Consider the following 21740-nt stretch of genomic DNA (forward strand, 5'->3'; position numbering starts at 1 on the left):
GTGATCTCTCATGGCAGTGTTATGACTTTAGCAACTGGCAGTAATAATGGTCAGGAATTTGGGGGGAACTCAAAGTTGTAAAATCAAATAAGTACTAAGCCACTGAGAACGCTTAGAACATTGTAAAGCAAGGAGCAGAAGCTCTGCTTCGGAGTTTTAATCCTGCATATTCTATAAATCAATAGTTTATAGTATATTTTAATACATTCCTTGAAGGCTTCAAGCTTTGATCTTTGGCTTTGTCTTCTCTCTTGAAATTGTGTACAAAGCAATCTTAGAGTAGAATTTGGCACTATTTGTTGCTAGTCTTAGGGAAACGAAGTTATGAAGCCAGAGATAAACATTTTTCTACTGTAAAATGTTGAAAGCAATCGTGCTTATCTCACTCTGTTTGATAAGCAATGCAAATTCAAATGGCTCTCATTTTATCCACGTTTGCTTCAATTTAGAGGATTCTCAATAGCATATGTGTGACAATTGTATATTTAAGAGAACACGATATTTAAATTGACTTGAATACATTTTAAAAATCCATTATCAGCACTGTACCTTTTACTTTAGAATATTAAAAGTCACTTTCATTTCCTTTCCTTTCACAATGAGCTTTTCCTAGTGATAGCCCATCTTTACAATAGTCAGGCAGCCCTGTTCAATAGAACCATGGCCGCACATGACAAACCTCTTTTCTGGACTGGGCAGTGAAAAAGCACACTGAGATAAACTGTCAAAACATTATCTTTGGCATCGTTGTATAGGACCTGACCACTGCACATATTATTTGACAGTCAGATATGAGATTTTGATGGAAAGGTGGATCAGTGCAGAGCAGATCCTGACATACTGCAGAGTGAGCCTGCTTCCTCTCCCACCAAGTTCTTCCTTGCCTCTGCACACATTAAAATTCCATTTGGATATCAGCAAATTCCCCCTCAGCTAAGATCCATCCTAACCTAGACAAGCATGTGTCCTGTGTTTCTAGCAAGGCAACCCGATCACCAAGTGAGATGACCCCAAGCATTTTGACCCATTTGCCTGGATTTCTCTGGTACTTGCACTAAATAATGGAGGTGGGTCTTGCCCCAAGCTCCTTGATGGAATATGCCTCTTCCACCTGTGGATTTGGCCTTCTTACCCAACTTTAAGGAAAGTTTAAGCATATACTGGGATGACTTCTTGCAGGGTTTTTTTTTCTGTGGGAGTACTTTTTATAACTACACATATTATTCTTTTCTAGTTTTCCTCACTAAGAAAAAAGAGGGTGTTAGCATTTTTAAAGGCTGTCTCTCTGCATTTTATTATATAAATCAGCTTTCTTGCTCGAGTCAAATGTCACCCCTTCAGCTGCATAACAATACTTTTCAGCCTAATATTAAAAGCTGGCTTCATTTTACTTTGTAATATAAAGCTTCACTTTGGCATTAATATCAAAAGGCAGCTGCCCACATAATAGGTTTCCTTTTAAGCAATATGGGAAAACACACATTTATCAAACAATTTTCAGTATGGAGACCACGGTTTTGATTGCATCAAAAACCTTAGCCAATCAGGCTGTTTCTTATAAAGGATGCCGGATCCGTGCATCTGACAGGATATTGAATATCCAATGAGTTTATTCCTGCAAACATATTTATAGAATGCTTTATAATGTGTAGAGGAGGGGGGGAATGTGGGGTTTTTTTCTATGTGTATATATTTTCTAAGCCAATGTAAAAAAGCCCATGTCAAAACTGAGAAATACTTTTGTAAAGAAAATAGCATATTTTCCTGGGTATTCTAACATGATGAATGGCAAAAGCAAAATTGAATTTGTCTCACTGTTTGTGCCACATACTGTGTAGACTTTATGTCAGTGATGACGCTAGAAGTTTTCTCTTTTGCTTTTTATGAATTATTCTAGTAAAATCTTTGTCACTTGTACATAGCTGAGCCTAGGTCCAGCCTGGACATGAACTATTCTGCTGGGGCTGACGTGAGTTTTAGCCACTGGGAGCCAAATCTTTCCTGTGTATCTCATGTCACCTTGTACAAACAGCATGAGAATATAGTTTGGTTTGTGAAGTTATGCAAAGCTTCCTTCCAGCATGTGTTCATATATTTTTCTTTTCCTTTCTCTAATATATCATTCCAAAACATACACTGCAGTCCCTTAGCTTATGATTCTTGAGAGCATCATTTTCAAATAATTTATTAAAGTGGAAAAATAATACGGTGGTCAATCCATCTGCATGCCTACTTGCAATTTCTTTTTTCCTATTGCATTTGACGTTTAACTGCAAATACTGAGATGAAATTGACCCAGAGAAGTCTTGCCAAACTAATCCACAAGCAAAAGCCATAGTCAGTTCCATCTGTCACTATGATCAATAAGGAAACCAATGCCTTAATTTCTCAGGTGATTTTCCTCTCATCCTGATGAACTTGCCAGTCAAACTCAGGAGACAAGCAAGAGAAGTGTATTCCAAAGAAGGAGCCGCAGTAGCTGAAGGCCTTTGCTGCTACTGCTTCTCCCTGACTCTTTTCTTCTTTGTTCTTCCCTCTTCCTCTTCCTCTTCTCCTTCTTTTCTTCTGTGTTTTCTAAGATCTCTAACTCTTGGAAATCTCCAGTCTATGGCAAACCACCCACACGTCACTTAAAAGCCACAAGTGGCTACGCCAGGCTATGAGTTTCAAACCTCTCATAGCTTTCGGTTTCATTGTGGTTTTTATAACTTTTTAACCTCAGCCTCTCTGACATACAAGTCTCATGATCCTCTTTCACATCACAAAATGATATTCTAGAACTATTTGTGTATAGATTACTGTGTGTGATAGAGGCTAAAAATATGACAGGCGTTTCCAGTGTGCCCTGCCATCCGTTTCTGGCATTTTTCACTGAAAGAGTACACACATACACATGTGTGTGTAAAGACACACACAATTCTCAATGGAGCTCAGAAGGCACAGAACTGAGAACAGCTCACTTCTCAGAAATTCCTGAGAGCTAGAAGTGTACCCTCCCCTATGATCAGAGACTCAATCAGCCTCCAGTGGAAACAACAACAAAAAAGTGGCTGCAGTTTAAGAGACAGCCTGATGTAATTTATCCAGCCCCTTGGGGAGGATGTTCCTGCTTAATTAAGAGCACAGCCACCTGCTTGGTGTACTGGAGTCTTAACAATTCACTTGAGTGGGTCCATCGTGGATTAGGGTACCAGCTTTTACTGACGTGTGGAACTGAAACACTAGCCTGCCTATTAAGCTCTAAAGCTGGTTCTTAAACTGTCATAATGCTGGCTGAATTATAGCTGATTGGAATACCGAACACAAGAATGCCTATGGGCTGAATGCAAATCAAATCTGCACGAAACCACACTGCACTAATAGAATAATAAGACAGAATGCTTGAGAGAAATTATTTATACATTGCTTTGCAAAGATCCCAATCATTCATTTTGTTTAGGGTCTCCAGCAACTAGCCTCTCTAAGATGTTTAAGTAAAATGAACTTTAGCTGTTGTATTTACTTTAGAGTGGTATTGGGACACTCTTGCCCAATAAAAAATTCATATTTTATGAAAGAACAGTAGCTCTTTTAATCTTGTACTACATATGTATTAATTCACCGAGGTCAAGCCGTTTATAAAAACAGGTAAAACTTGGCAGTTACAGCTTTTTAAAGACTCAAAACAGGAGCAATTTCTAGACAAATTTCAAAGATTCCTTGAATGTTTGGTTAGCCCCAGGTGGATACAGTTTATTATGAAAAGAAAATTAAAAATTCTAACTACACTTGATCTTAGCCAAAAGGCCGAGAAGCGATAAAGATTCTAACTACTGACAGTGTAGAGAAATTATACATTTACTAAAGTACTAATCAGATCTTCTGACCCTGAAGTTAAAGGCACAAGCAAACAGGCTTAAACCAGACTTGCATTTGTTTTACATGATTTAACTGTTCCACATTTTTCTTTCTGCTCTTTATTACTATTTGGGTTCTCTGTATCAGTGCCAACAGTTAGTAATGCCAGTAGCTAATTGTATAGTAGACCTAAGATTAAAATGTTCAACATTCTTTAGATATTAGAAAATTGAAAATATTTTAATCAAGTGGTAAAATTCCTCACCTTTAAATTCTAAAATATGTGTAGTTGTTCTCTTTGTGTAGTTGTTCATTACCTTTAAAAGTTTCAAGCCCTTTCACATTAAAGGTACTGTGGATGTTCAGAATGATGTTTCTTTTTTAATGTTTTGTTTAATCACCCATATGTTGGTAAGAATATTTATATGGTAAGTATAATTAATATGTATTTGTTTAAACATTAAAAAAAATACTTTGTCTTAATCAAGCAGTTCAACATAAGGAATGTCATCAGTTACATATTTTTATGCAGGGTCTTTTTTGCTTTTCATTATTTTTCATGAAAATTAATAAATGGATTTTTTTTTTTTTTTACTATATTGCAAGCTTCAGAAAAACAGAAAAAAAAAAGCAAAAGTCTCTAGGTACATCCATGTTGCTGCAAATCGCATTATTTTGTTCTTTTTTATATTCTCATACTGAGTAAAGTAAGTCAGACAGAGAAAGAGAAATACATATGATATTGCTTATATGTGGAATCTAAAAAAAATCTACAAATGAACTTATCTACAAAACTGAAATAGAATTACAGATGTAGAAAATAAATGTATGGTTACCAGGGGGTAAGGAGAGGAAGGGATACATTGGAAGATTGAGATTGACACATACTGTATATAAAACAGATAACTAATAAGGGCCTACTGTATAGTACAGGGAACTCTATTCAATACTCTGTAATGGCCTATATGGGAAAAGAATCTAAAAAAGAGTGGATATGTGTATTTGTATAACAGATTCACTTTGCTGTACACCTGAAACTAACCCAACATTGCAAATCAATTATACCCCAATAAAAAAATTTTTTAAAAGACTAAAAAAGTAAATAAAGCAAGTTTGCTCCCCAACTCATCCACAGAGATAACTTTTATCAAATTTGTAAATATCCAAGACTTGTTTGACTATACATGTATAGTATACATACATATATTAAGTGTGTTTTTGTATTTTCTACTTATATCTTTATAAATTTTTCATATGAATAAAATAAAATTCTAAACATTTGTCCGTAACTGATTTTTTTTTTTTTTTTTTTTTTGTGGTACGCGGGCCTCTCACTGCCGTGGCCTCTCCCGTTGCGGAGCACAGGCTCGGGACGGGCAGGCTCAGCGGCCATGGCTCACGGGCCCAGCCACTCCGCGGCACGTGGGATCTTCCCGGACCGGGGCACGAACCCGTGTCCCCTGCATCGGCAGGTGGACTCTCAACCGCTGTGCCACCAGGGAAGCCCCGTAACTGATTTTATTTCACAAAGCATTGTTTTTAGAGATCTTTCCATGCTAGTTCATATAGATTTACTAATTTTTTTAAGTGCTGCTGAGTTTTTAATAGGGTAGATGAGTCATAATTTAAACATCCTTATGTTGATGGAGATTTAGGTTGTTGTCAACATTACTTCTTTATGTTGCAATTAAAATACATGCAAATACAAGTATATCACCTGTATTAGATACCTAGGAGTAGGACAGCTGTGTCCAAGGGTCTTCACTGTTCCTCCTGCCTGGTGAACTTTACCCTTTATGTAGCTCTGCAACTTGCTTTCTCACTCAACTAAACCTTCTGAATCTTTCTTCACTTTCTTTCTATAATAAGACTACCACTCCTTCTTTATCACTTACTTAGTTTTCCTTATTTCACTTACAACCATCTGATCTATAATACATTTATTTGTTTATTTATTGTCTGGATTTATCTGTTTTGTTCTCTGTTATATCTCTGGTACCCAGATCAGTGCTACTTAGTGCTTAATGTTTGTTGAATAAATGGGAAAAATGAGTGAGCAAATAATAATAATAATATAATAATAAATAATAATAGTCATATAATTTTATGTCTACAAACTACTTATCTTGGTATTAGGTTTTCCATCTTGAAAGCATAACAACTTGAAAAATCAAAATGTAAAAGTTGCCTTCTTTTTATCATGCTTAAAGCTTTTAGTAAAGGTTTTTTGTTTAAAATATATACATGCTAGGGAAAACATAGCCTTTGTCTCTGTAAGAAGAAGCATGCAATCATGTATGAACCCCACAGAATGAGAAATGAGTGGTTACAGAGGTTCTGTGATCACCCAAAATGTAAAAACACTTAATGTTTAATGCAAGGCAATTTGTCTACTTTTTATATCGCTATGGAATGGAGTAATCTACTAGGATGTCTTTTGCACACTTGGTGCTAGAACAGGAGTCTTATTGACTAGTGCTAATATTGTGACATAAAGATTTCCTTCCCGTGTTCCCCAGAATCTCTGTGCTGAGAAATTTCCTTCCATTTACCACCATGCCTTTCCTTTTCTCTTTTAGTTTGTGTTGCCGAGTCTTCAGGTAGAATAATTTTGCACACTAGATGACATACCATTTATAACCAAATAGAAAATAAGAATTTAGAACACTGTTGTCAACCTGCCTTCACTTTCCTTTGAATTTTATCTATTTAGTACTCCAGAGTGGAAAGTTTGGAGGATTTAATTCTCAACAGCTAATATTCTTTTTCTGATCATGTTTAATACTTTAACTCCCTAAATATAATTTTGTGAACTGAACAATGAATCAACCCAAAGGTGCTTCAAATAAAAGGAATTCAGCAATGTCAACACATTAAATGTCAAAGGACATAAAATTATAGAGTAAAACTAGCTTAAGAGAAGCAAAAGTAAATCTAGGATTGATTCCTGAGGTAGGATTTATTATCTTGTATCGTAAATCTATAAAAAGATTTAAATTTTCAAAAAAATAAGTAAAATTATTAATGTTCATATTAAATATGCACTCATTCATATACTCAGCATCTGAAAGAAGCCAGATAAAAACTAATGGAAGCTATGGTTAAAGCAGCTGATGGGATTTTAAGTATTTTGGTCTCTCCATGTTTAGTCTCTAATACATTGTGGTTTTCACTGGCATCACTGTAAGAAATTATAAATGACAAACTTTAGGCAGTGATTAGTGTGGCTAGAGATACTAGGGTTATATAAATCTTCAACTTCTACAGTTAGAAAACATTCTAATAATTAAATGAGTGATAAATCATCATACCTTAGAACACACACAAAAAATGCTGTGTATTCCAAATGCTTAGGTTGTCACTAGCTAGTAGGGAAAAAACATTAGTGCCAACTTCATGCATATTAAACAGATACATGCCATGTGGCCCAAAAAAGAGAAAATTGGTTGGAATGTAAAAGTAACTTTTTTAAAGGCTTCTCATGAATGTCTGCACTTCCTTTTAATCTCTTTGGCATTTTGTAGTTGGCACTTTCCTTTGGGCTTTAAAAAAAAAAATCGAATGCTTTCCTCTGAATAAAAATGAATCACCAACTTATTTCCATGTTTACCAAGAGTAGCTCAAAAGTTATTGGCGTTTGTCTTGATGCCAGTCATTTCAAAGGATTTTTGTCTCTTGTGAAAATCATTATGTTGTAAGATGTGAATTTTTTTTGTTACATTTACAATCAAAGATGTTAATTGGTTGCTCAGTCCTCTCCATAATACTTTTATACATTTTATGACACCCTGCTCTTGAGTTGGAGAAAAAATGAAACTTCATATTCCGAGTCAGGCGAAAAAAGAGACTCAAGTCAAAAAAAACTATTCCTAACCTCTTTGGAATTGAGCCATTTTTCTGGAGTCAAAGGTCCAGGCCATTCTGAAGATCACCTTTAAACTGGATCCTGAGACAAATTTTTGTCATTGCAAAGATCATACTAATGTAGGAACTTACAAATCTTAAGTCAAACTTCTTGGACATAAAACAAACAAAAAACTAATGTGAACATACTTTATTTTACTCACTTATTCAAATTTTCAAATTAAACAATTCACATATTCAACAGATGTTTACGGAGTGCCACCTAAGTGGTCAGCCTTGTGCCAAATTCCTGGGGAGGTGGTGGTGAGCAATAACAGACAAAATTCCTTCTCTTGTGCCTTAAGACTCATACATAATAATTTTCAAACAGAGGGGGAATCATTCCACAAGAAGGACGTTTTCTCCTCTGCCAGTACTGGAGGAAGTTATGAAACAGTCTGTGTTTGTTACAGAAACAATTGCTTGACTCCGTCTAGGTAGATCTTAAAAAGTGGAGAGAAGTCTGCTGTTCCCATGTTTATAGAACATTGCCCATCACAGATGACTACAGAGGCTCAGGGTAAATTTTGTGATACTTCTCAGTTTGAGATTGACAAGTTTGTGCTAGACTAAGAGTGGCTGAGGCAGGCCACTGGCAGCGGAGTTTCTTTCTTCCCCCTAGAACTGCAGTTCAGTTGCTAGAAAGCTCTGGTCACAGCACTGCCAGTTAATTCAAGATGGGAAATAATTAGAAAAATATGAAAAAAATCTCAAGGTGTACTCAAGGTTGTATTGACAAGCAAGCAGGCATCAGATGAAAAGATGTAATTCTTTTAACTGTAAGAGAATAAGAATGTTGGTAGGATGATAGAAGGAGAGATTTCAGATGAAAATAAAATTCTAACTCAACCAAGGTGGAAAGAGAAATACTGTCTTTTAATTTACAAACAAAGAGTTTGGGTATTTTGGATGGTAAATAAGTAATAAAGTTATTTTACGATATGTAAAGTAATCTGAGATAAAATAGGAGAGATCCACATCTTTCTATGTCTTTTTGTATTCATTTTCATGATTAAAGTGTAAATCAATTGAGGATCAAAGCACCCAAATTAATCTCTGAATACATCATGTTCATCTGAGGTTGTAGTTTTCTCCTTTGAGGAAGGTAGAAGTGGCCTCACAGACAGGGGAACAAAAAGCAGGGTTTAGAAAAAGGCTGAAGAGGAACCATTTAATTCTCACCATACTAGGCTTTCCCAGGAATGATTATGAGCTTCTTACGAGTGTGACATTGAAAATCTGTAATTTTTATAGTACATAGTGGGAAAAAACGTAAGCTGGAAAATGTTGCTTTAAAAACGTGTTTAAAAACAGTGTTCTGACACTTTATTACACAATGAGCTCTTACATTAAGTATTTATGGCAGCTACAAATTCACTGTCGGTTTTGATGCAGTAATAAAAAGCACCAAAATGGGTCCAACTGACATTTTACAGCCAGAAAAAAGGGTTGAAAATTTAAACTTACCTGTATCTACTACATGTTACATATTAGTTACATTATCTATAACAAGATTACATGTTTCCCATCCCACAGATATTTCTAACAGTAAATTATTAGTAAATTCGGTATTTCACCCACTTTGGAGGACAAAGAACATGAATTTGTATGGTCAAACAAATTAGTAGGGACTTCAGTGTTTATTTTTGACCACTGAGTACATACACAGTTCATCCAGAATCCATGCTTGCCCAAAGGAACAGACCAATCTCATTTATACTCTTCTCTGAAGTTCCAACCAGTCCCTAGTCGTTTTGTACCCATCAAGGATATTGAGTCAGAAATTCTCTCAGGTGTTCTGTACATTTTCTTCTTGGCATTGGCCAAAATATTGAGAATGTCTTTGATGCTCTCAATTAGCCTACAGAATCACAAACATGTATTTGGGTCCAAACTTCCAACTACTCAAATTCTCCCACTACTACCACCACAACTGTGGCTCTTTATCAATATCAGATCAGGATGTTGGCTGAGTGATTATTTTGCCTAGAGCTTATCCAAAACAAATGGCGGTCTGTAAGTTGCTGGTTTGAAACCTTAAGAGAGTGGGTATTTGAAAACAGCTGTTCTATATAATTCTGGCAGTTCATGTACAAGGTTTTCTAGGTGTGGTTAAATCTCAAAAGATACAGAGTTAACTAGGTAGCTAGCTAGCTAGCATTTTCAGTGGGAGTGAACAATTGGAGGCTTTAGTTAGTTCATGAGTTTGTCTATGGAAAAAGAACTTGAATGATTTTCCCAAGCCAATATTTTGTGAAATTGACACTGCCAAAAGGCTTATGACTTGGACATAGCATATTCCAGTTTTTCAGCGTTGCATCAGAAACCAACATGTGCTCTTCCCCAAGGGCTGGTAGCATTTGCCTGAATGCCACATTCATCAATTTGAATGTTGGACAGACATTTTGGGGTTGAGTTATATAAAGATATTTACCAGCCAATCTATTCTCAATATTGTGGACAAATTGAGTTCAGGCCATCAGTGATCAACAAATTTAGATTATTAAAAATGTAATGGATCAAAAAGAATGAAATAAAAAATATTTTATCGGGTTTTATTCTTTTTTAGGTTTTTAACATACACCACTTCATTTGATTTATGTCTATGCTCTTTGACAGCACAGGTAACATTTAGATATATAACAACGTATATCTAGAATCAGAAATCTTTAATTCTTTAAAACATGTTTTACAATGACATCATGTCAGTGTCATTAAAATTCTTCATTTAAAATCCTGGGATTTTACTAAAGTTCCTTTTGTTTCTTTTTGAGGCTACTTTGGATTTCTTAAATCACACGGTCCATAATGCTGTCTTGCACATACAGTGTTGGTGCCATCCCTGAAAATATTGTGTGTGTAGTTGACGGCCTGTAACATATGACTCTCTTTCTAGCTCAAAGATATCTCACTGGGTCCCATTTTATATACACATATAATATTATATATATATATATATATTGCAATATACTTATATTCATTTCATAATCTCATAAAGGCAAGGCAGCTGCTCACTTTCATGTACAAACATGAGAAGCACTGGGTTGAAATTTTAAAAGATATTTGGATTTTTTTTATTACTTTTAAAATTGAACAAAAGTTGTCATAATAAAAAAGGAAAAACCTCTACTCCATTGTTACTGTTACCAGCTTTTTAAAAATTAATTAATTATTTTTGGCCACACTGTGTGGCATGTGGGATCTTAGTTCCCCGACCAGGGATGGAACCCATGTACCCTGCAGTGGAAGAACAGAGTCTGAACCACTGGACTGCCAGGGAAGTCCCTGTTACCAGCTTTTACTAATTACAAGTGTTATTAATACTCTTGCAACAAATTCAAACAATATAGGAATGTATCACATACATTATAAACGGTCTGTTGTGACCCTTGCCAACCCTGCTCTTAACTCCTAAGAGTTTGGCATTATTCTCCCCATACCTTTTCTTATACCTATTTAAATGTGTATATTATTTTAATGAGGTTATACAACTTGCTTTTCAAAATTAACAATATAACTTAGACTTCAAGTTTAGAAAGGTAATCTCTCCCTGCCTCAAAGACCATTTTAAAGACTCTTATATTTTATTTTATGATTTTATTTTCTTCAGTTAGATTTTTCAGTCCACCTATAGCTTGGGGAAGTTGTATTGTACTGGTATGACAATTTTATTGTTATTTCAAAGTATTTAGCCAGTAGTCTATAACTCTTTGACTCTGAGTTTCAAGGAAAATCAAAATGCTATAGTGGAGAAAAGGGCAAAGGTTTATGAAAGCAATCTTAAACTAGACCAACAACAAAGCTAGGTAGATCGGTTGGTTGTTTTAAACAGGAATCTAGTAGGAGATGAAGTTCAAAAATATCTACTGAGAATTCTTAGGAGAGTTCTCAAATTACATTCAGAAAGCTATCAAAACATATATTCTGTCAGCACAGGAAGTATCTGATTCCATTAATGCTTTAAAAAGTCAGTGTACTGGAAAGAGAGGGACAGGGTATCAGGGTGGGTGTGTGTAGGGCTAGGAAAGAGAGAAGGGAAGAGAAACAGTTAAAAATATGACCTGTTTTCATGCAGATTTAAACTCATAGGGTTTTGTTTTTAAGTCATCAATAAAAATATTTTCCAGATAAGAATGGAAAATAACGTTAGATTCATTGAAATGTTAAATCAACTAATTCAAGCCTCTAAATCGGGATGTTTATTTAAAAATGCTTGCAACTGATTTGGTGGCAGTATGATGATAACAGGAATCAAAATTAAACACCAGTCAACATTCAATTGAGGAATTTAATACATTAACATTGAAAGTAATATTGATACTAAATATTGATAATAAATTTAAAATTAAATTCAGTAATTTAATTGCAGTAATTTTTAAAATTATAAAGTTATTTTTGAATAATAAAAAGAAAATTGGCATGTGATCAGGTACCCCAAAAAAGGAGAAGAGTAAATTGAGTAAAGAGTTGCAGCCTGTGCTGCCTTTTCAGAAGATTCCTCCCTATATTTCAAAATAATAGTCTCTTCTATTATTATAGACCTGTGGTTCTTAACTTAGGGTCTATGGAACCTCTAGCTATGGATGGGAGGTCCACAAATCTCCTGAAATGATAAGCAAAATTCCGTACTTCTTGTGATGGCAGTATGTAAAGTGTGCATTCTTCTCATATAAATAATTTGTGGCTTTCATCACAATCACAAAGGAATTCATGGCCCCCAAAGGTTAGCAATCAGTGATATAGACCTCAGGGTATACAAGACACTTTCACAGTTATTAGCTAGTTTGATTCTTACAATACAGGAGCAGACCTGGCACTGAGCCCAGGATACTTATGTTTCCTTGTCTCTGTGGTCCAGAGAAAAGTGGCCTAGTGAAACTATTCTCACTAAATGACGGTTACTAAATGTATAGGCTTCTCCTATAGTATTTGCATTTGACACTGAAGGAAAAAGATATGAAGATGCTTTATAGATCCTTGGATGAGGACAAATGCTTTTTGTGGGGAGGATTGGGTGGGAGCCTTCCCACTTTTTTTTACGTGTTATACATTAGGTAAACCCACTACCAGTGAGTGAAGAAGTAAGTATCTCATAAGTGGTAAACATTTCACTTTAATGGGGTCACTTGAGGGGAAAAAAAGCTTCCTTTGGATAGTGAAAGCTGCATGCATTTATTTGAACCCCAACATTTGAATGCCAAGGTATTTGAGACAGGAGAGTTATTACCCTGAAACTCAAGTTGAGCTACTTTTCTCCAAATTAGTGATTCAATCACACAAGGGGGAGAACCACCCCCCCACACACACACACACACAAAGGAAATTCCACCTTTATAAGCATCCATTCTTTCACAGAAGAGTGATTTTTATTCACTTCCTGTCCTGAAACACATAGACAGCCCGTCATCTGAACTTTGGTCAAGGTAAAGCAGAATAAATAGAAATTAGAATATTTTAAAACCTCTACATTTCAGCTGTTCAGAACTTTGACCCTCTGCCTATCCACTCATTTCTAGTGCCCCAATTTAAGCACTTTTCCTTTATGGTGCCACTTTAAAGTTTTAACCCATATTAATCTCCTTCTTCAGTATCATAAAACATGTGCCAGATCATTGTGATAAGTATGTACTTTTTATGTTTACTTATATTTTTTATATTATTATAATTATTGAAGTTTCTTTAGAAGAGAAAAAATGTCTTGTATAATATATAGCATTGTGATTAAGAACACCTACTCTGGAGCCTGACAGCTTGAGTTTGATTTCCATCTGTGCCACTTTTCACAATGTAATTTTGAGCAACTTACTTAATGTTTTTGAGACTCAGTTTTCTCATCTATAAAATGGGGATAATGTAAAAAACTATCTATACCATGAGATAGTTGTGATGATTAAATGAGTTAATATAGGTAAAAACATAGACCAGTGAATAACCTAACCTATATACAGGCATACCTCTTTTTATTGCTCTTCACTTCATTGCACTTTGCAGATATTGTTTTTTTCTACAAATTGAAGGTTTATGGCAACCCTGAGTCAAGCATTCTATCAACACCATTTTTCCGGTAGCATTTGCTTACTTCATGTCTCTGTGTCACATTTGGAAATTTTCACAGTATTTCAAACTTTTTCATCATTATTATATTTGTTATAAGTATAAAACTTTAACAGGTGAGGAGTTGCTTCTTATAGATGAGGAAAGAAAGTGGTTTCTTGAGATGGAATCTACTGGTGAAGGTGCTGTGAAGATTGTTGAAATGACAACAAAGGATTTAGAACTTTACATAAACTTAGTAGATAAAGCACCAGCAGGGTATGAGAGTACTGACTTCAATTTTGAAAGAAGATCTCTAAGTAAAATGCTGTCAGATCGCTTTGCATGCTACAGAGAAATTGTTCATGAAAGGAAGAGTCAAGCAATGTGACAAACTTCACTGTTGTCTTATTTTAAGAAATTGTTACAGCCACCCCAGCCTTAGCAACCACAACCCTGATTAATCAGCAGTCACCAATATCAAGGCAAGACAAAATTAATATTCATTTGCTATGTATACTATGCTGGTGCTACAGCACCAGCAAAAAAGATTGCAACTCACTGAAGGTTCAGATGATTGTTAACATTTTTTAGCAAGAAATTATTTCTTAGTTAAAGTAGGTACATTTGTTTTAGATACAACATTATTGCACACTTAGCAGACTACAGTATAGTTAAAGTAGGTACATTTGTTTTAGATACAACATTATTACACACTTAACAGACTACAGTATATTGTAGCATAACTTTCACATGCATGGGAAAAACCCCCAAATTTCTGTGACTTGCTTTATTGCAATATTTGCTTTGTTGCTATAGTCTGGAACTTAACTGCAATATTTCTGAGATATGCCCGTATGCATAAGCTATTTTTGTTGTCATCATCATCATCATCATTATTATTATTGCTATTATTATATACCACTTACACATAGTAGACACTCATGAAGTCTTTGTAGACTGATGAGTCTCAGTTTCTTTATATAATAATTCCTGAACCAAAGAAGACCTTGAGCTTATTAATTCTTGTGATTTTTGAACTTCTTGTTGTCATTGTGTTTATTTGTTGACTATTTTAAGACTACAATTTCCCAAATGAAAAGAAGTATGCCCTTCAGGGCTTCTCAACTTCTCCTAAAGTGATGAAATGTGGATTAAGTATAAATGAGGAGACATAGCCTGAGAGATTTATTTATAAATGATAAAGAGTACATAAAAACGTGAGTCTCCTTGTCTCCACTGCAGTTCTGTTTCTACAGAAGTTAATACTTCACTGTCCATGTAAACGACATACAATATCTGAGCTGTTTGTTATATATTTATGGTAGTAACCTTAATCAAATAGTAAATTAGTGCCTAAGCTAGACATGATATAGTGACGTTATGGAAAAGTTTTGAGAATTGGGAGATAGATTTTTGTGGAGAACACAAGCTTTTGAATCAGGTAGACTTAGGTCTAAAACCTCCATTTACCCTAACTAGGCAGGTCTAGAATCTCATCTACATTATTGGATCTCATTGAGATTTAAGTATAGCAGGTGCTCACAAGTTTCCCACCTATCCCAGAAATTCCTTGATGTCTTCCCATACGTTAGGCCAAAGTAGATTTATGGGATCACAAATTTCAAGAAAAAAAGGAAATGGTATATTTCCTTGTAGAAATCACTTGCCTTCCTAGTCCAAACTTAAACCATACTGCCTAGTATAGTATACATAGCAAATGAATATTAATTTTCTCTGTCCCTTCCTTTTACTCTATCATCCTGGACTAGGAAAATAAAATAAAGCTTGTGCTATAACTCACCTAGGGAATGAGAGAGAGAGAAAGATGGAGAAAGAGGTGTAGATATGGATATATAAATTTCATAGTTGCTACATTAAGTTCCCTTTTGCCATAACAAAATTTCACACACATCCCAGTGTGTACCATATATTATTGTATGATCTTTCTAGTTTTTAGGTGGGCTATATTTTAAACTTATTGAAAGTTTCTAAATAAAAGAAACAATTTTAATGGCTAAAGAGTTAATTTGATAATCTACTTCTTGTTGCATCAGTTATGGAAGTTGGGTTTTATAAGAAATTTGTTTATTTTATCACACTATTCAAATTTATTGACATAAATAATCTTTTTAATGTCTATAGGGTCTATATGATTTTTTTTTCATTCCTGATATTGTCGGTTGTGTTGTCTCTCTTATTTTTAATTAGTCTTATTAGGGGTGACCAATTTTATTAAACATTTCAAAAACCTAAATTTTGTCTTTGTTGAGTTTCTTTTTTTTTAACATCTTTATTAGAGTATAATTGCTTTACAATGATGTGTTAGTTTCTGCTTTATAACAAATTGAATCAGCTATACCTATACATATATCCCCATATTTCCTCCCTCTTGCGTCTCCCTCCCACCCTCCTTATCCCACCACTCTAGGTGGTCACAAAGCACTGAGCTGATCTCCCTATGCTATTCAACTGCTTCCCAATAGCTATTTGTTTTACATGTGGTAGTGTATATATATCCATGCTACTCTCTCACTTCGTCCCAGCTTACCCTTCCCCCTCCCCATGTCCTCAAGTCCATTCTCTACATCTGCATCTTTATTCCTGTCCTGCCCCTAGGTTTCTCAGAAGCCTTTTAAAAAATTTTAAATTCCATATATATATGTTAGCATATGGTATTTGTTTTCCTCTTTCTGACTTACTTCACTCTGTATGACAGACTCTAGGTCCATCCACCTCACTACAAATAACTCAGTTTCATTTCTTTTTATGGCTGAGTAATATTCCATTGTATATATGTGCCACATCTTCTTTATCCATTCATCTGTCAGTGGACACTTAGGTTGCTTCCATGTCCTGGCTATTGTAAACAGAGCTTCAATGAACATTGTGGTACATGACTCTTTTTTTTTTTTTTTAAACATCTTTATTTGAGTAACTGTTTTACAATAGTGTGTTAGTTTCTCCTTTACAACAAAGTGAATCAGTTATACATATACATATGTTCCCATATCTCTTCCCTCTTCCGTCACCCTCCCTCCCACCCTCCCTATCCCACCCCTCTAGGTGGTCACAAAGAACAGAGGTAACTCCCTGTGCTATGAGGGAGCTTCCCACTAGCTATCTAATTTACATTTGGTAGTGTGTATATGTCCCTGCCACTCTCTCACATCATCACAGCTTACCCTTCCCCCTCCCCATATCCTCAAGTCCATGCTCTAGTAGGTCTGTGTTTTATTCCTGTCCTACCTCTAATCTCTTCATGACATTTTTTCCCTTAGATTCCATATATATGTGTTAGCATATGGTATTTGTTTTTCTCCTCCTGACTTACTTCACTCTGTATGACAGACTCCAGGTCTATCCACCTCATTACAAATAACTCAGTTCCATTTCTTTTTATGGCTGAGTAATATTCCATTGTATATAAGTGCCACATCTTCTTTATCCATTCATCTATTGATGGACACTTAGGTTGCTTCCATGTCCTGGCTATTGTAAATAGTGCTGCAATGAATATTGTGGTACATGACTCTTTTTGAATTATGGTTTTCTCAGGGTATATGCCCAGTAATGGGATTGCTGGGTAATATGTTAGTTCTATTTTTAGTTTTTAAGGAACCTCCATACTGTTCTCCATAGTGGCTGTATCAATTTAGATTCCCACCAACAGTGCAAGAGGGTTCCCTCTTTTCCACAGCCTCTCCAGCATTTATTGTTTATACGTTTTTTGATGATGGACATTCTAACTGGTGTGAGGTGATTGTAGTTTTGGTTTGCATGTCTCTAATGATTAGTGATGTTGAACATCCTTTCATGTATTTGTTGACAATCTGTATATCTTCTTTGGAGAAATGTCTGTTTAGGTGTTCTGCCCACTTTTGGATTGCGTGTTTTGTGGGGTTTTTTTGATATTGAGTTGCATGAGCTGCATGTAAATTTTGGATATTAATCCTTTGTCAGTTGCTTCATTTGCAAATATTTTCTCCCATTCCAAGGATTGTCTTTTCGTCTTGTTTATGGTTTCCTTTGCTGTTCAAAAGCTTCTAAGTTTCATTAGGTCCCATTTGTTTATTTTTGTTTTTATTTCCATTTCTCTAGGAGGTGGGTCAAAAAGGATCTTGCTCTGATTTATGTCATACAGTGTTCTGCCTATGTTTTCCTCTAAGAGTTTTATAGTATCTGGCCTTATGTTTAGGTCCTTAATCCATTTTGAGTTAATTTTTGTGTATGGTGTTAGGGAGTGTTCTAATTCCATTCTTTTACATGTAGCTGTCCAGTTTTCCCAGCACCACTTATTGAAGAGGCTATCTTTTCTCCATTGTATATTCCTGCCTCCTTTATCAAAAATAAGGTGACCATATGTGCATGGGTTTATCTGTGAGCTTTCTATCCTGTTCCATTGATCTATATTTCTGTTTTTGTGCCAGTACCTTATTGTCTTGATTACTTTATCTTTGTAGTATAGTCTGAAGTTAGGGAACTTGATTCCTCCAGCTCTGAGTTTTCATTGTCATTTGTTTCTAAGTATTTTAAAATTTCCTCTTTGATTTCTTCAGTGTTCTCTTAGTTATTAAGTAGTGTATTGTTCAGCCTCCATGTGTTTGTATTTTTTACAGAATTTATCCTATAATTGATATCTAGTCTCATAGCATTGTGGTCAGAAAAGATACTTGATATGATTTCAATTTTCTTAGATTTACGAAGGCTTGATCTGTGACCCAAGATACGATCTACCCTGGAGAATGTTCCATGAGCACTTGAGAAGAAAGTATATTCTGTTGTTTTTCAATGGAATGTCCTATAAATATCAATTAAGTCCATCTTGTTTAATGTATCATTTAAAGCTTGTGTTTCCTTATTTATTTTCATTTGGGATGCTCTGTCCATTGGTGAAATTGGGGTGTTAAAAGTCCCCCATTATAATTGTGTTACTGTTGATTTCCCCTTTTAAGGCTGTTAGTATTTGCCTTATATATTGAGGTGCTCCTATGTTGGGTGCATATATATTTACAATTGTTATATCTTCTTCTTGGATCGATCCCTTGATCATTGTGTAGTGTCCTTATTTGTCTCTTGTAATAGTCTTTATTTTAAAGTCATTTTGTCTGATGTGAGAATTGCTACTCCAGCTTTCTTTTGATTTCCATTTTCATGGAATATCTTTTTCCATCCCCTCACTTTCAGTCTTTATGTGTCCCTAGGTCTGAAGTGGGTCTCTTGTAGACAAAATATATATGGGTCTTCTTTTTGTATCCATTCAGCCAGTCTATGTCTTTTGGTTGGAGCATTTAATCCATTTGTGTTTAAGATAGTTATCAATATGTATGTTCCTATTACCATTTTCTTAATTGTTTTGGGTTTGTTATTGTAGGTCTTTTCCTTCTCTTGTGTTTCCTGCCTAGAGAAGTTCCTTTAGCATTTGTTGTAGAGCTGGTTTGGTGGTGCTGAATTCTCTTAGCATTTGTTTGTCTGTAAAGGTTTTCATTTCTCCATCAAATCTGAATGAGATCCTTGCTGGGTAGAGTAATCTTGGTTGTAGATTTTTTCCCTTTCATCATTTTAAATATGTCCTGCCACTCCTTTCTGGCTTGCAGAGTTTCTGCTGAAAGATCAGCTGTTAACCTTATGGGAATTCCCTTGTATGTTATTTGTTGTTTTTCCCTTGCTGCTTTTAATATGTTTTCTTTGTATTTAATTTTTGACAGTTTGATTAATATGTGTCTTGGCCTGTTTCTCCTTGGATTTATCCTGTATTGGACTCTCCATGCTTCCTGACTTGATTGACTATTTCCTTTCCCATATTAGGGAAGTTTTCAACTATAATCTCTTCAAATATTTTCTCAGTCCCTTTCTTTTTCTCTTCTTCTTCTGAGACCCCTATAATTCAAATATTGGTGCTTTTAATGTAGTCCCAGTGGTCTCTGAGACTGTCCTCAATTCTTTTCATTCTGTTTTCTTTATTCTGCTCTGCAGTAGTTATTTCCACTATTTTATCTTCTGGGTATCTTATCTGTTCTTCTGCCTCAGTTATTCTGCTGTTGATTCCTTCCAGACAATTTTTAATTTCATTTATTGTGTTATTCATCATTGTTTGCTCTTTAGTTCTTCTAGGTCCTTGTTAAATGTTTCTTGTATTTTCTCCATTCTATTTCCAAGGTTTTGGATCATCTTTACTATCATTACTCTGAATTCTTTTTTCAGGTAGACTGCCTATTTCCTCTTCATTTGTTTGGTCTGGTGGGTTTTTACCTTGCTCCTTCATCTGCTGTGTATTTCTCTGTCTTCTCATTTTGCTTAACTTACTGTGTTTGGGGTCTCCATTTCACAGGCTGCAGTTCATAGTTACCATTGTTTTTGGTATTTGCCCCCAGTGGCTAATGTTTGTTCAGTGGGTTGTGTAGGCTTCCTGGTGGAGGGGACTAGTGCCTGTGTTCTGGTGGATGAAGCTGGATCTTGTCTTTCTGGTGTGTGGGACCATGTCCAGTGGTGTGTTTTGTGGTGTCTGTGACATTATGATTTTAGGCAGCCTCTCTGATAATGAGTGAGGTTGTGTTCCTTTCTTGCAAGTTGTTTGGCATAGGATGTCCAGCACTGTAGCTTGCTGGTCATTGAGTGGAACTGGGTCTTAGCATTGAGATGGATATCTCTGGGTGAGCTTTCGCCTTTTGATATTACATGGAGCCAGGAGGTCTCTGGTGGACCAATGTCCTGAACTCGGCTGTCCCACCTCAGAGGCACAGGCCTGACACGTGGCAGGAGCATGAAGACCCTGTCAGCAACACGGCTCAGAAGAAAAGGGAGAAGAAAGAAAGGAAGGAAGGAAGATGGAAGGAAGAAAGGAAGGAAGGAGGAGAGAGAAAGAGAAAGGAAGGGAAGGAGGGAGGGCGGGAGGGAGGAAGAGGGAAGAGAGAGAGAGGAGATAGAGAGAGAAAAAGAGAAACAGAAAGTTATTATGATAAAAAAATATTAAAAATTTAAAAGTAATTTAAAAAAGAAAAGAAAGAAGAGAGCAATCAAATCAGAAAAGCAAATCCACCAATGATAGCATGTACTAACAACTATTCTAAAAAAAAACACAAACAAACAAAGAAAAAAAAACGGACATACAGAATCCTAGGACAAATGTTAAAAGAAAAGCTATACAGGTAAAATCACACAAAGAAGCATATACATACACACTCACAAAAAGAGTAAAGGGGAAAAAATATATATCTAGATTTTAAAAGAAAAGAAAGAGAACAACCAAAGCAATCAACAAATCTACCAATGGTAATTAATTTGAAATACTAAACTAAGATAAACATAAGGCCTGAAACAAATTAGATGCAGAAAGTATACCCCAAGTCTACAATTGCTCCCAAAGTCCACCGCCTCAATTTTGGGATGATTCGTTGTCTATTCAGGTATTCCAGAGATGCAGGGTACATCAACTTGATTGTGGAGAATTAATCCACTGCTCCTGAGACTGCTGGGAGAGAGTTCCCTTTCTCTTCTTTGTTCACACAGCTCCCAGGGTTCAGCTTTGGGTTTGGCCCTGCCTCTGCATAAAGGTCGCCTGAGGGCATCTGCTCTTCGCTCAGACAGGAAGGGGTTAAAGTAGCAGCTGATCAGGGGGCTCTGGCTCACTCAGGCTGGGGGGAGGGTCGGGTATGGAATGCAGGGTGAGCCTACAGTGGCAGAGGCCAGAGTGATGTTGCAGCAGCCTGAGGCATGCCGTGTGTTCTCCCAGGGAAGTTGTGCCTTGATTATGGGACCCTGGCAGTGGCAGGCTGCACAGGCTCCCAGGGTGCGGGGTGGTGTGGATAGTGGCCTGTGCTTGCACACAGGCTTCTTGGTGGCTGAAGCAGCAGCCTTAGCATATCATGCCCGTCTCTGATGTCTGCGCTGATAGCCGTGGATCGTGTCCATCTCTGGAGCTCGTTTACGTGGTGTTCTGAATCCCCGCTCCTCGCACACCCTTAAAC

General features: G+C 36.0%; 1 protein-coding gene and 1 pseudogene across 1 annotated transcript in view; one reads left to right on the forward strand and one right to left on the reverse strand.

The window, feature by feature from the left end:
• The window catches only part of TENM2 (teneurin transmembrane protein 2), a 3844234-nt gene that overhangs the window by 1976029 nt on the left and 1846465 nt on the right, over positions 1 to 21740 (forward strand). The window lies entirely within an intron of this gene.
• Positions 3663 to 3798, reverse strand: LOC131756523 (U2 spliceosomal RNA; annotated as a pseudogene).

This window comes from Kogia breviceps, chromosome 4 (assembly GCF_026419965.1).
Source record: "Kogia breviceps isolate mKogBre1 chromosome 4, mKogBre1 haplotype 1, whole genome shotgun sequence".
In the NCBI taxonomy this organism is placed as follows: Eukaryota; Metazoa; Chordata; class Mammalia; order Artiodactyla; family Physeteridae; genus Kogia; species Kogia breviceps.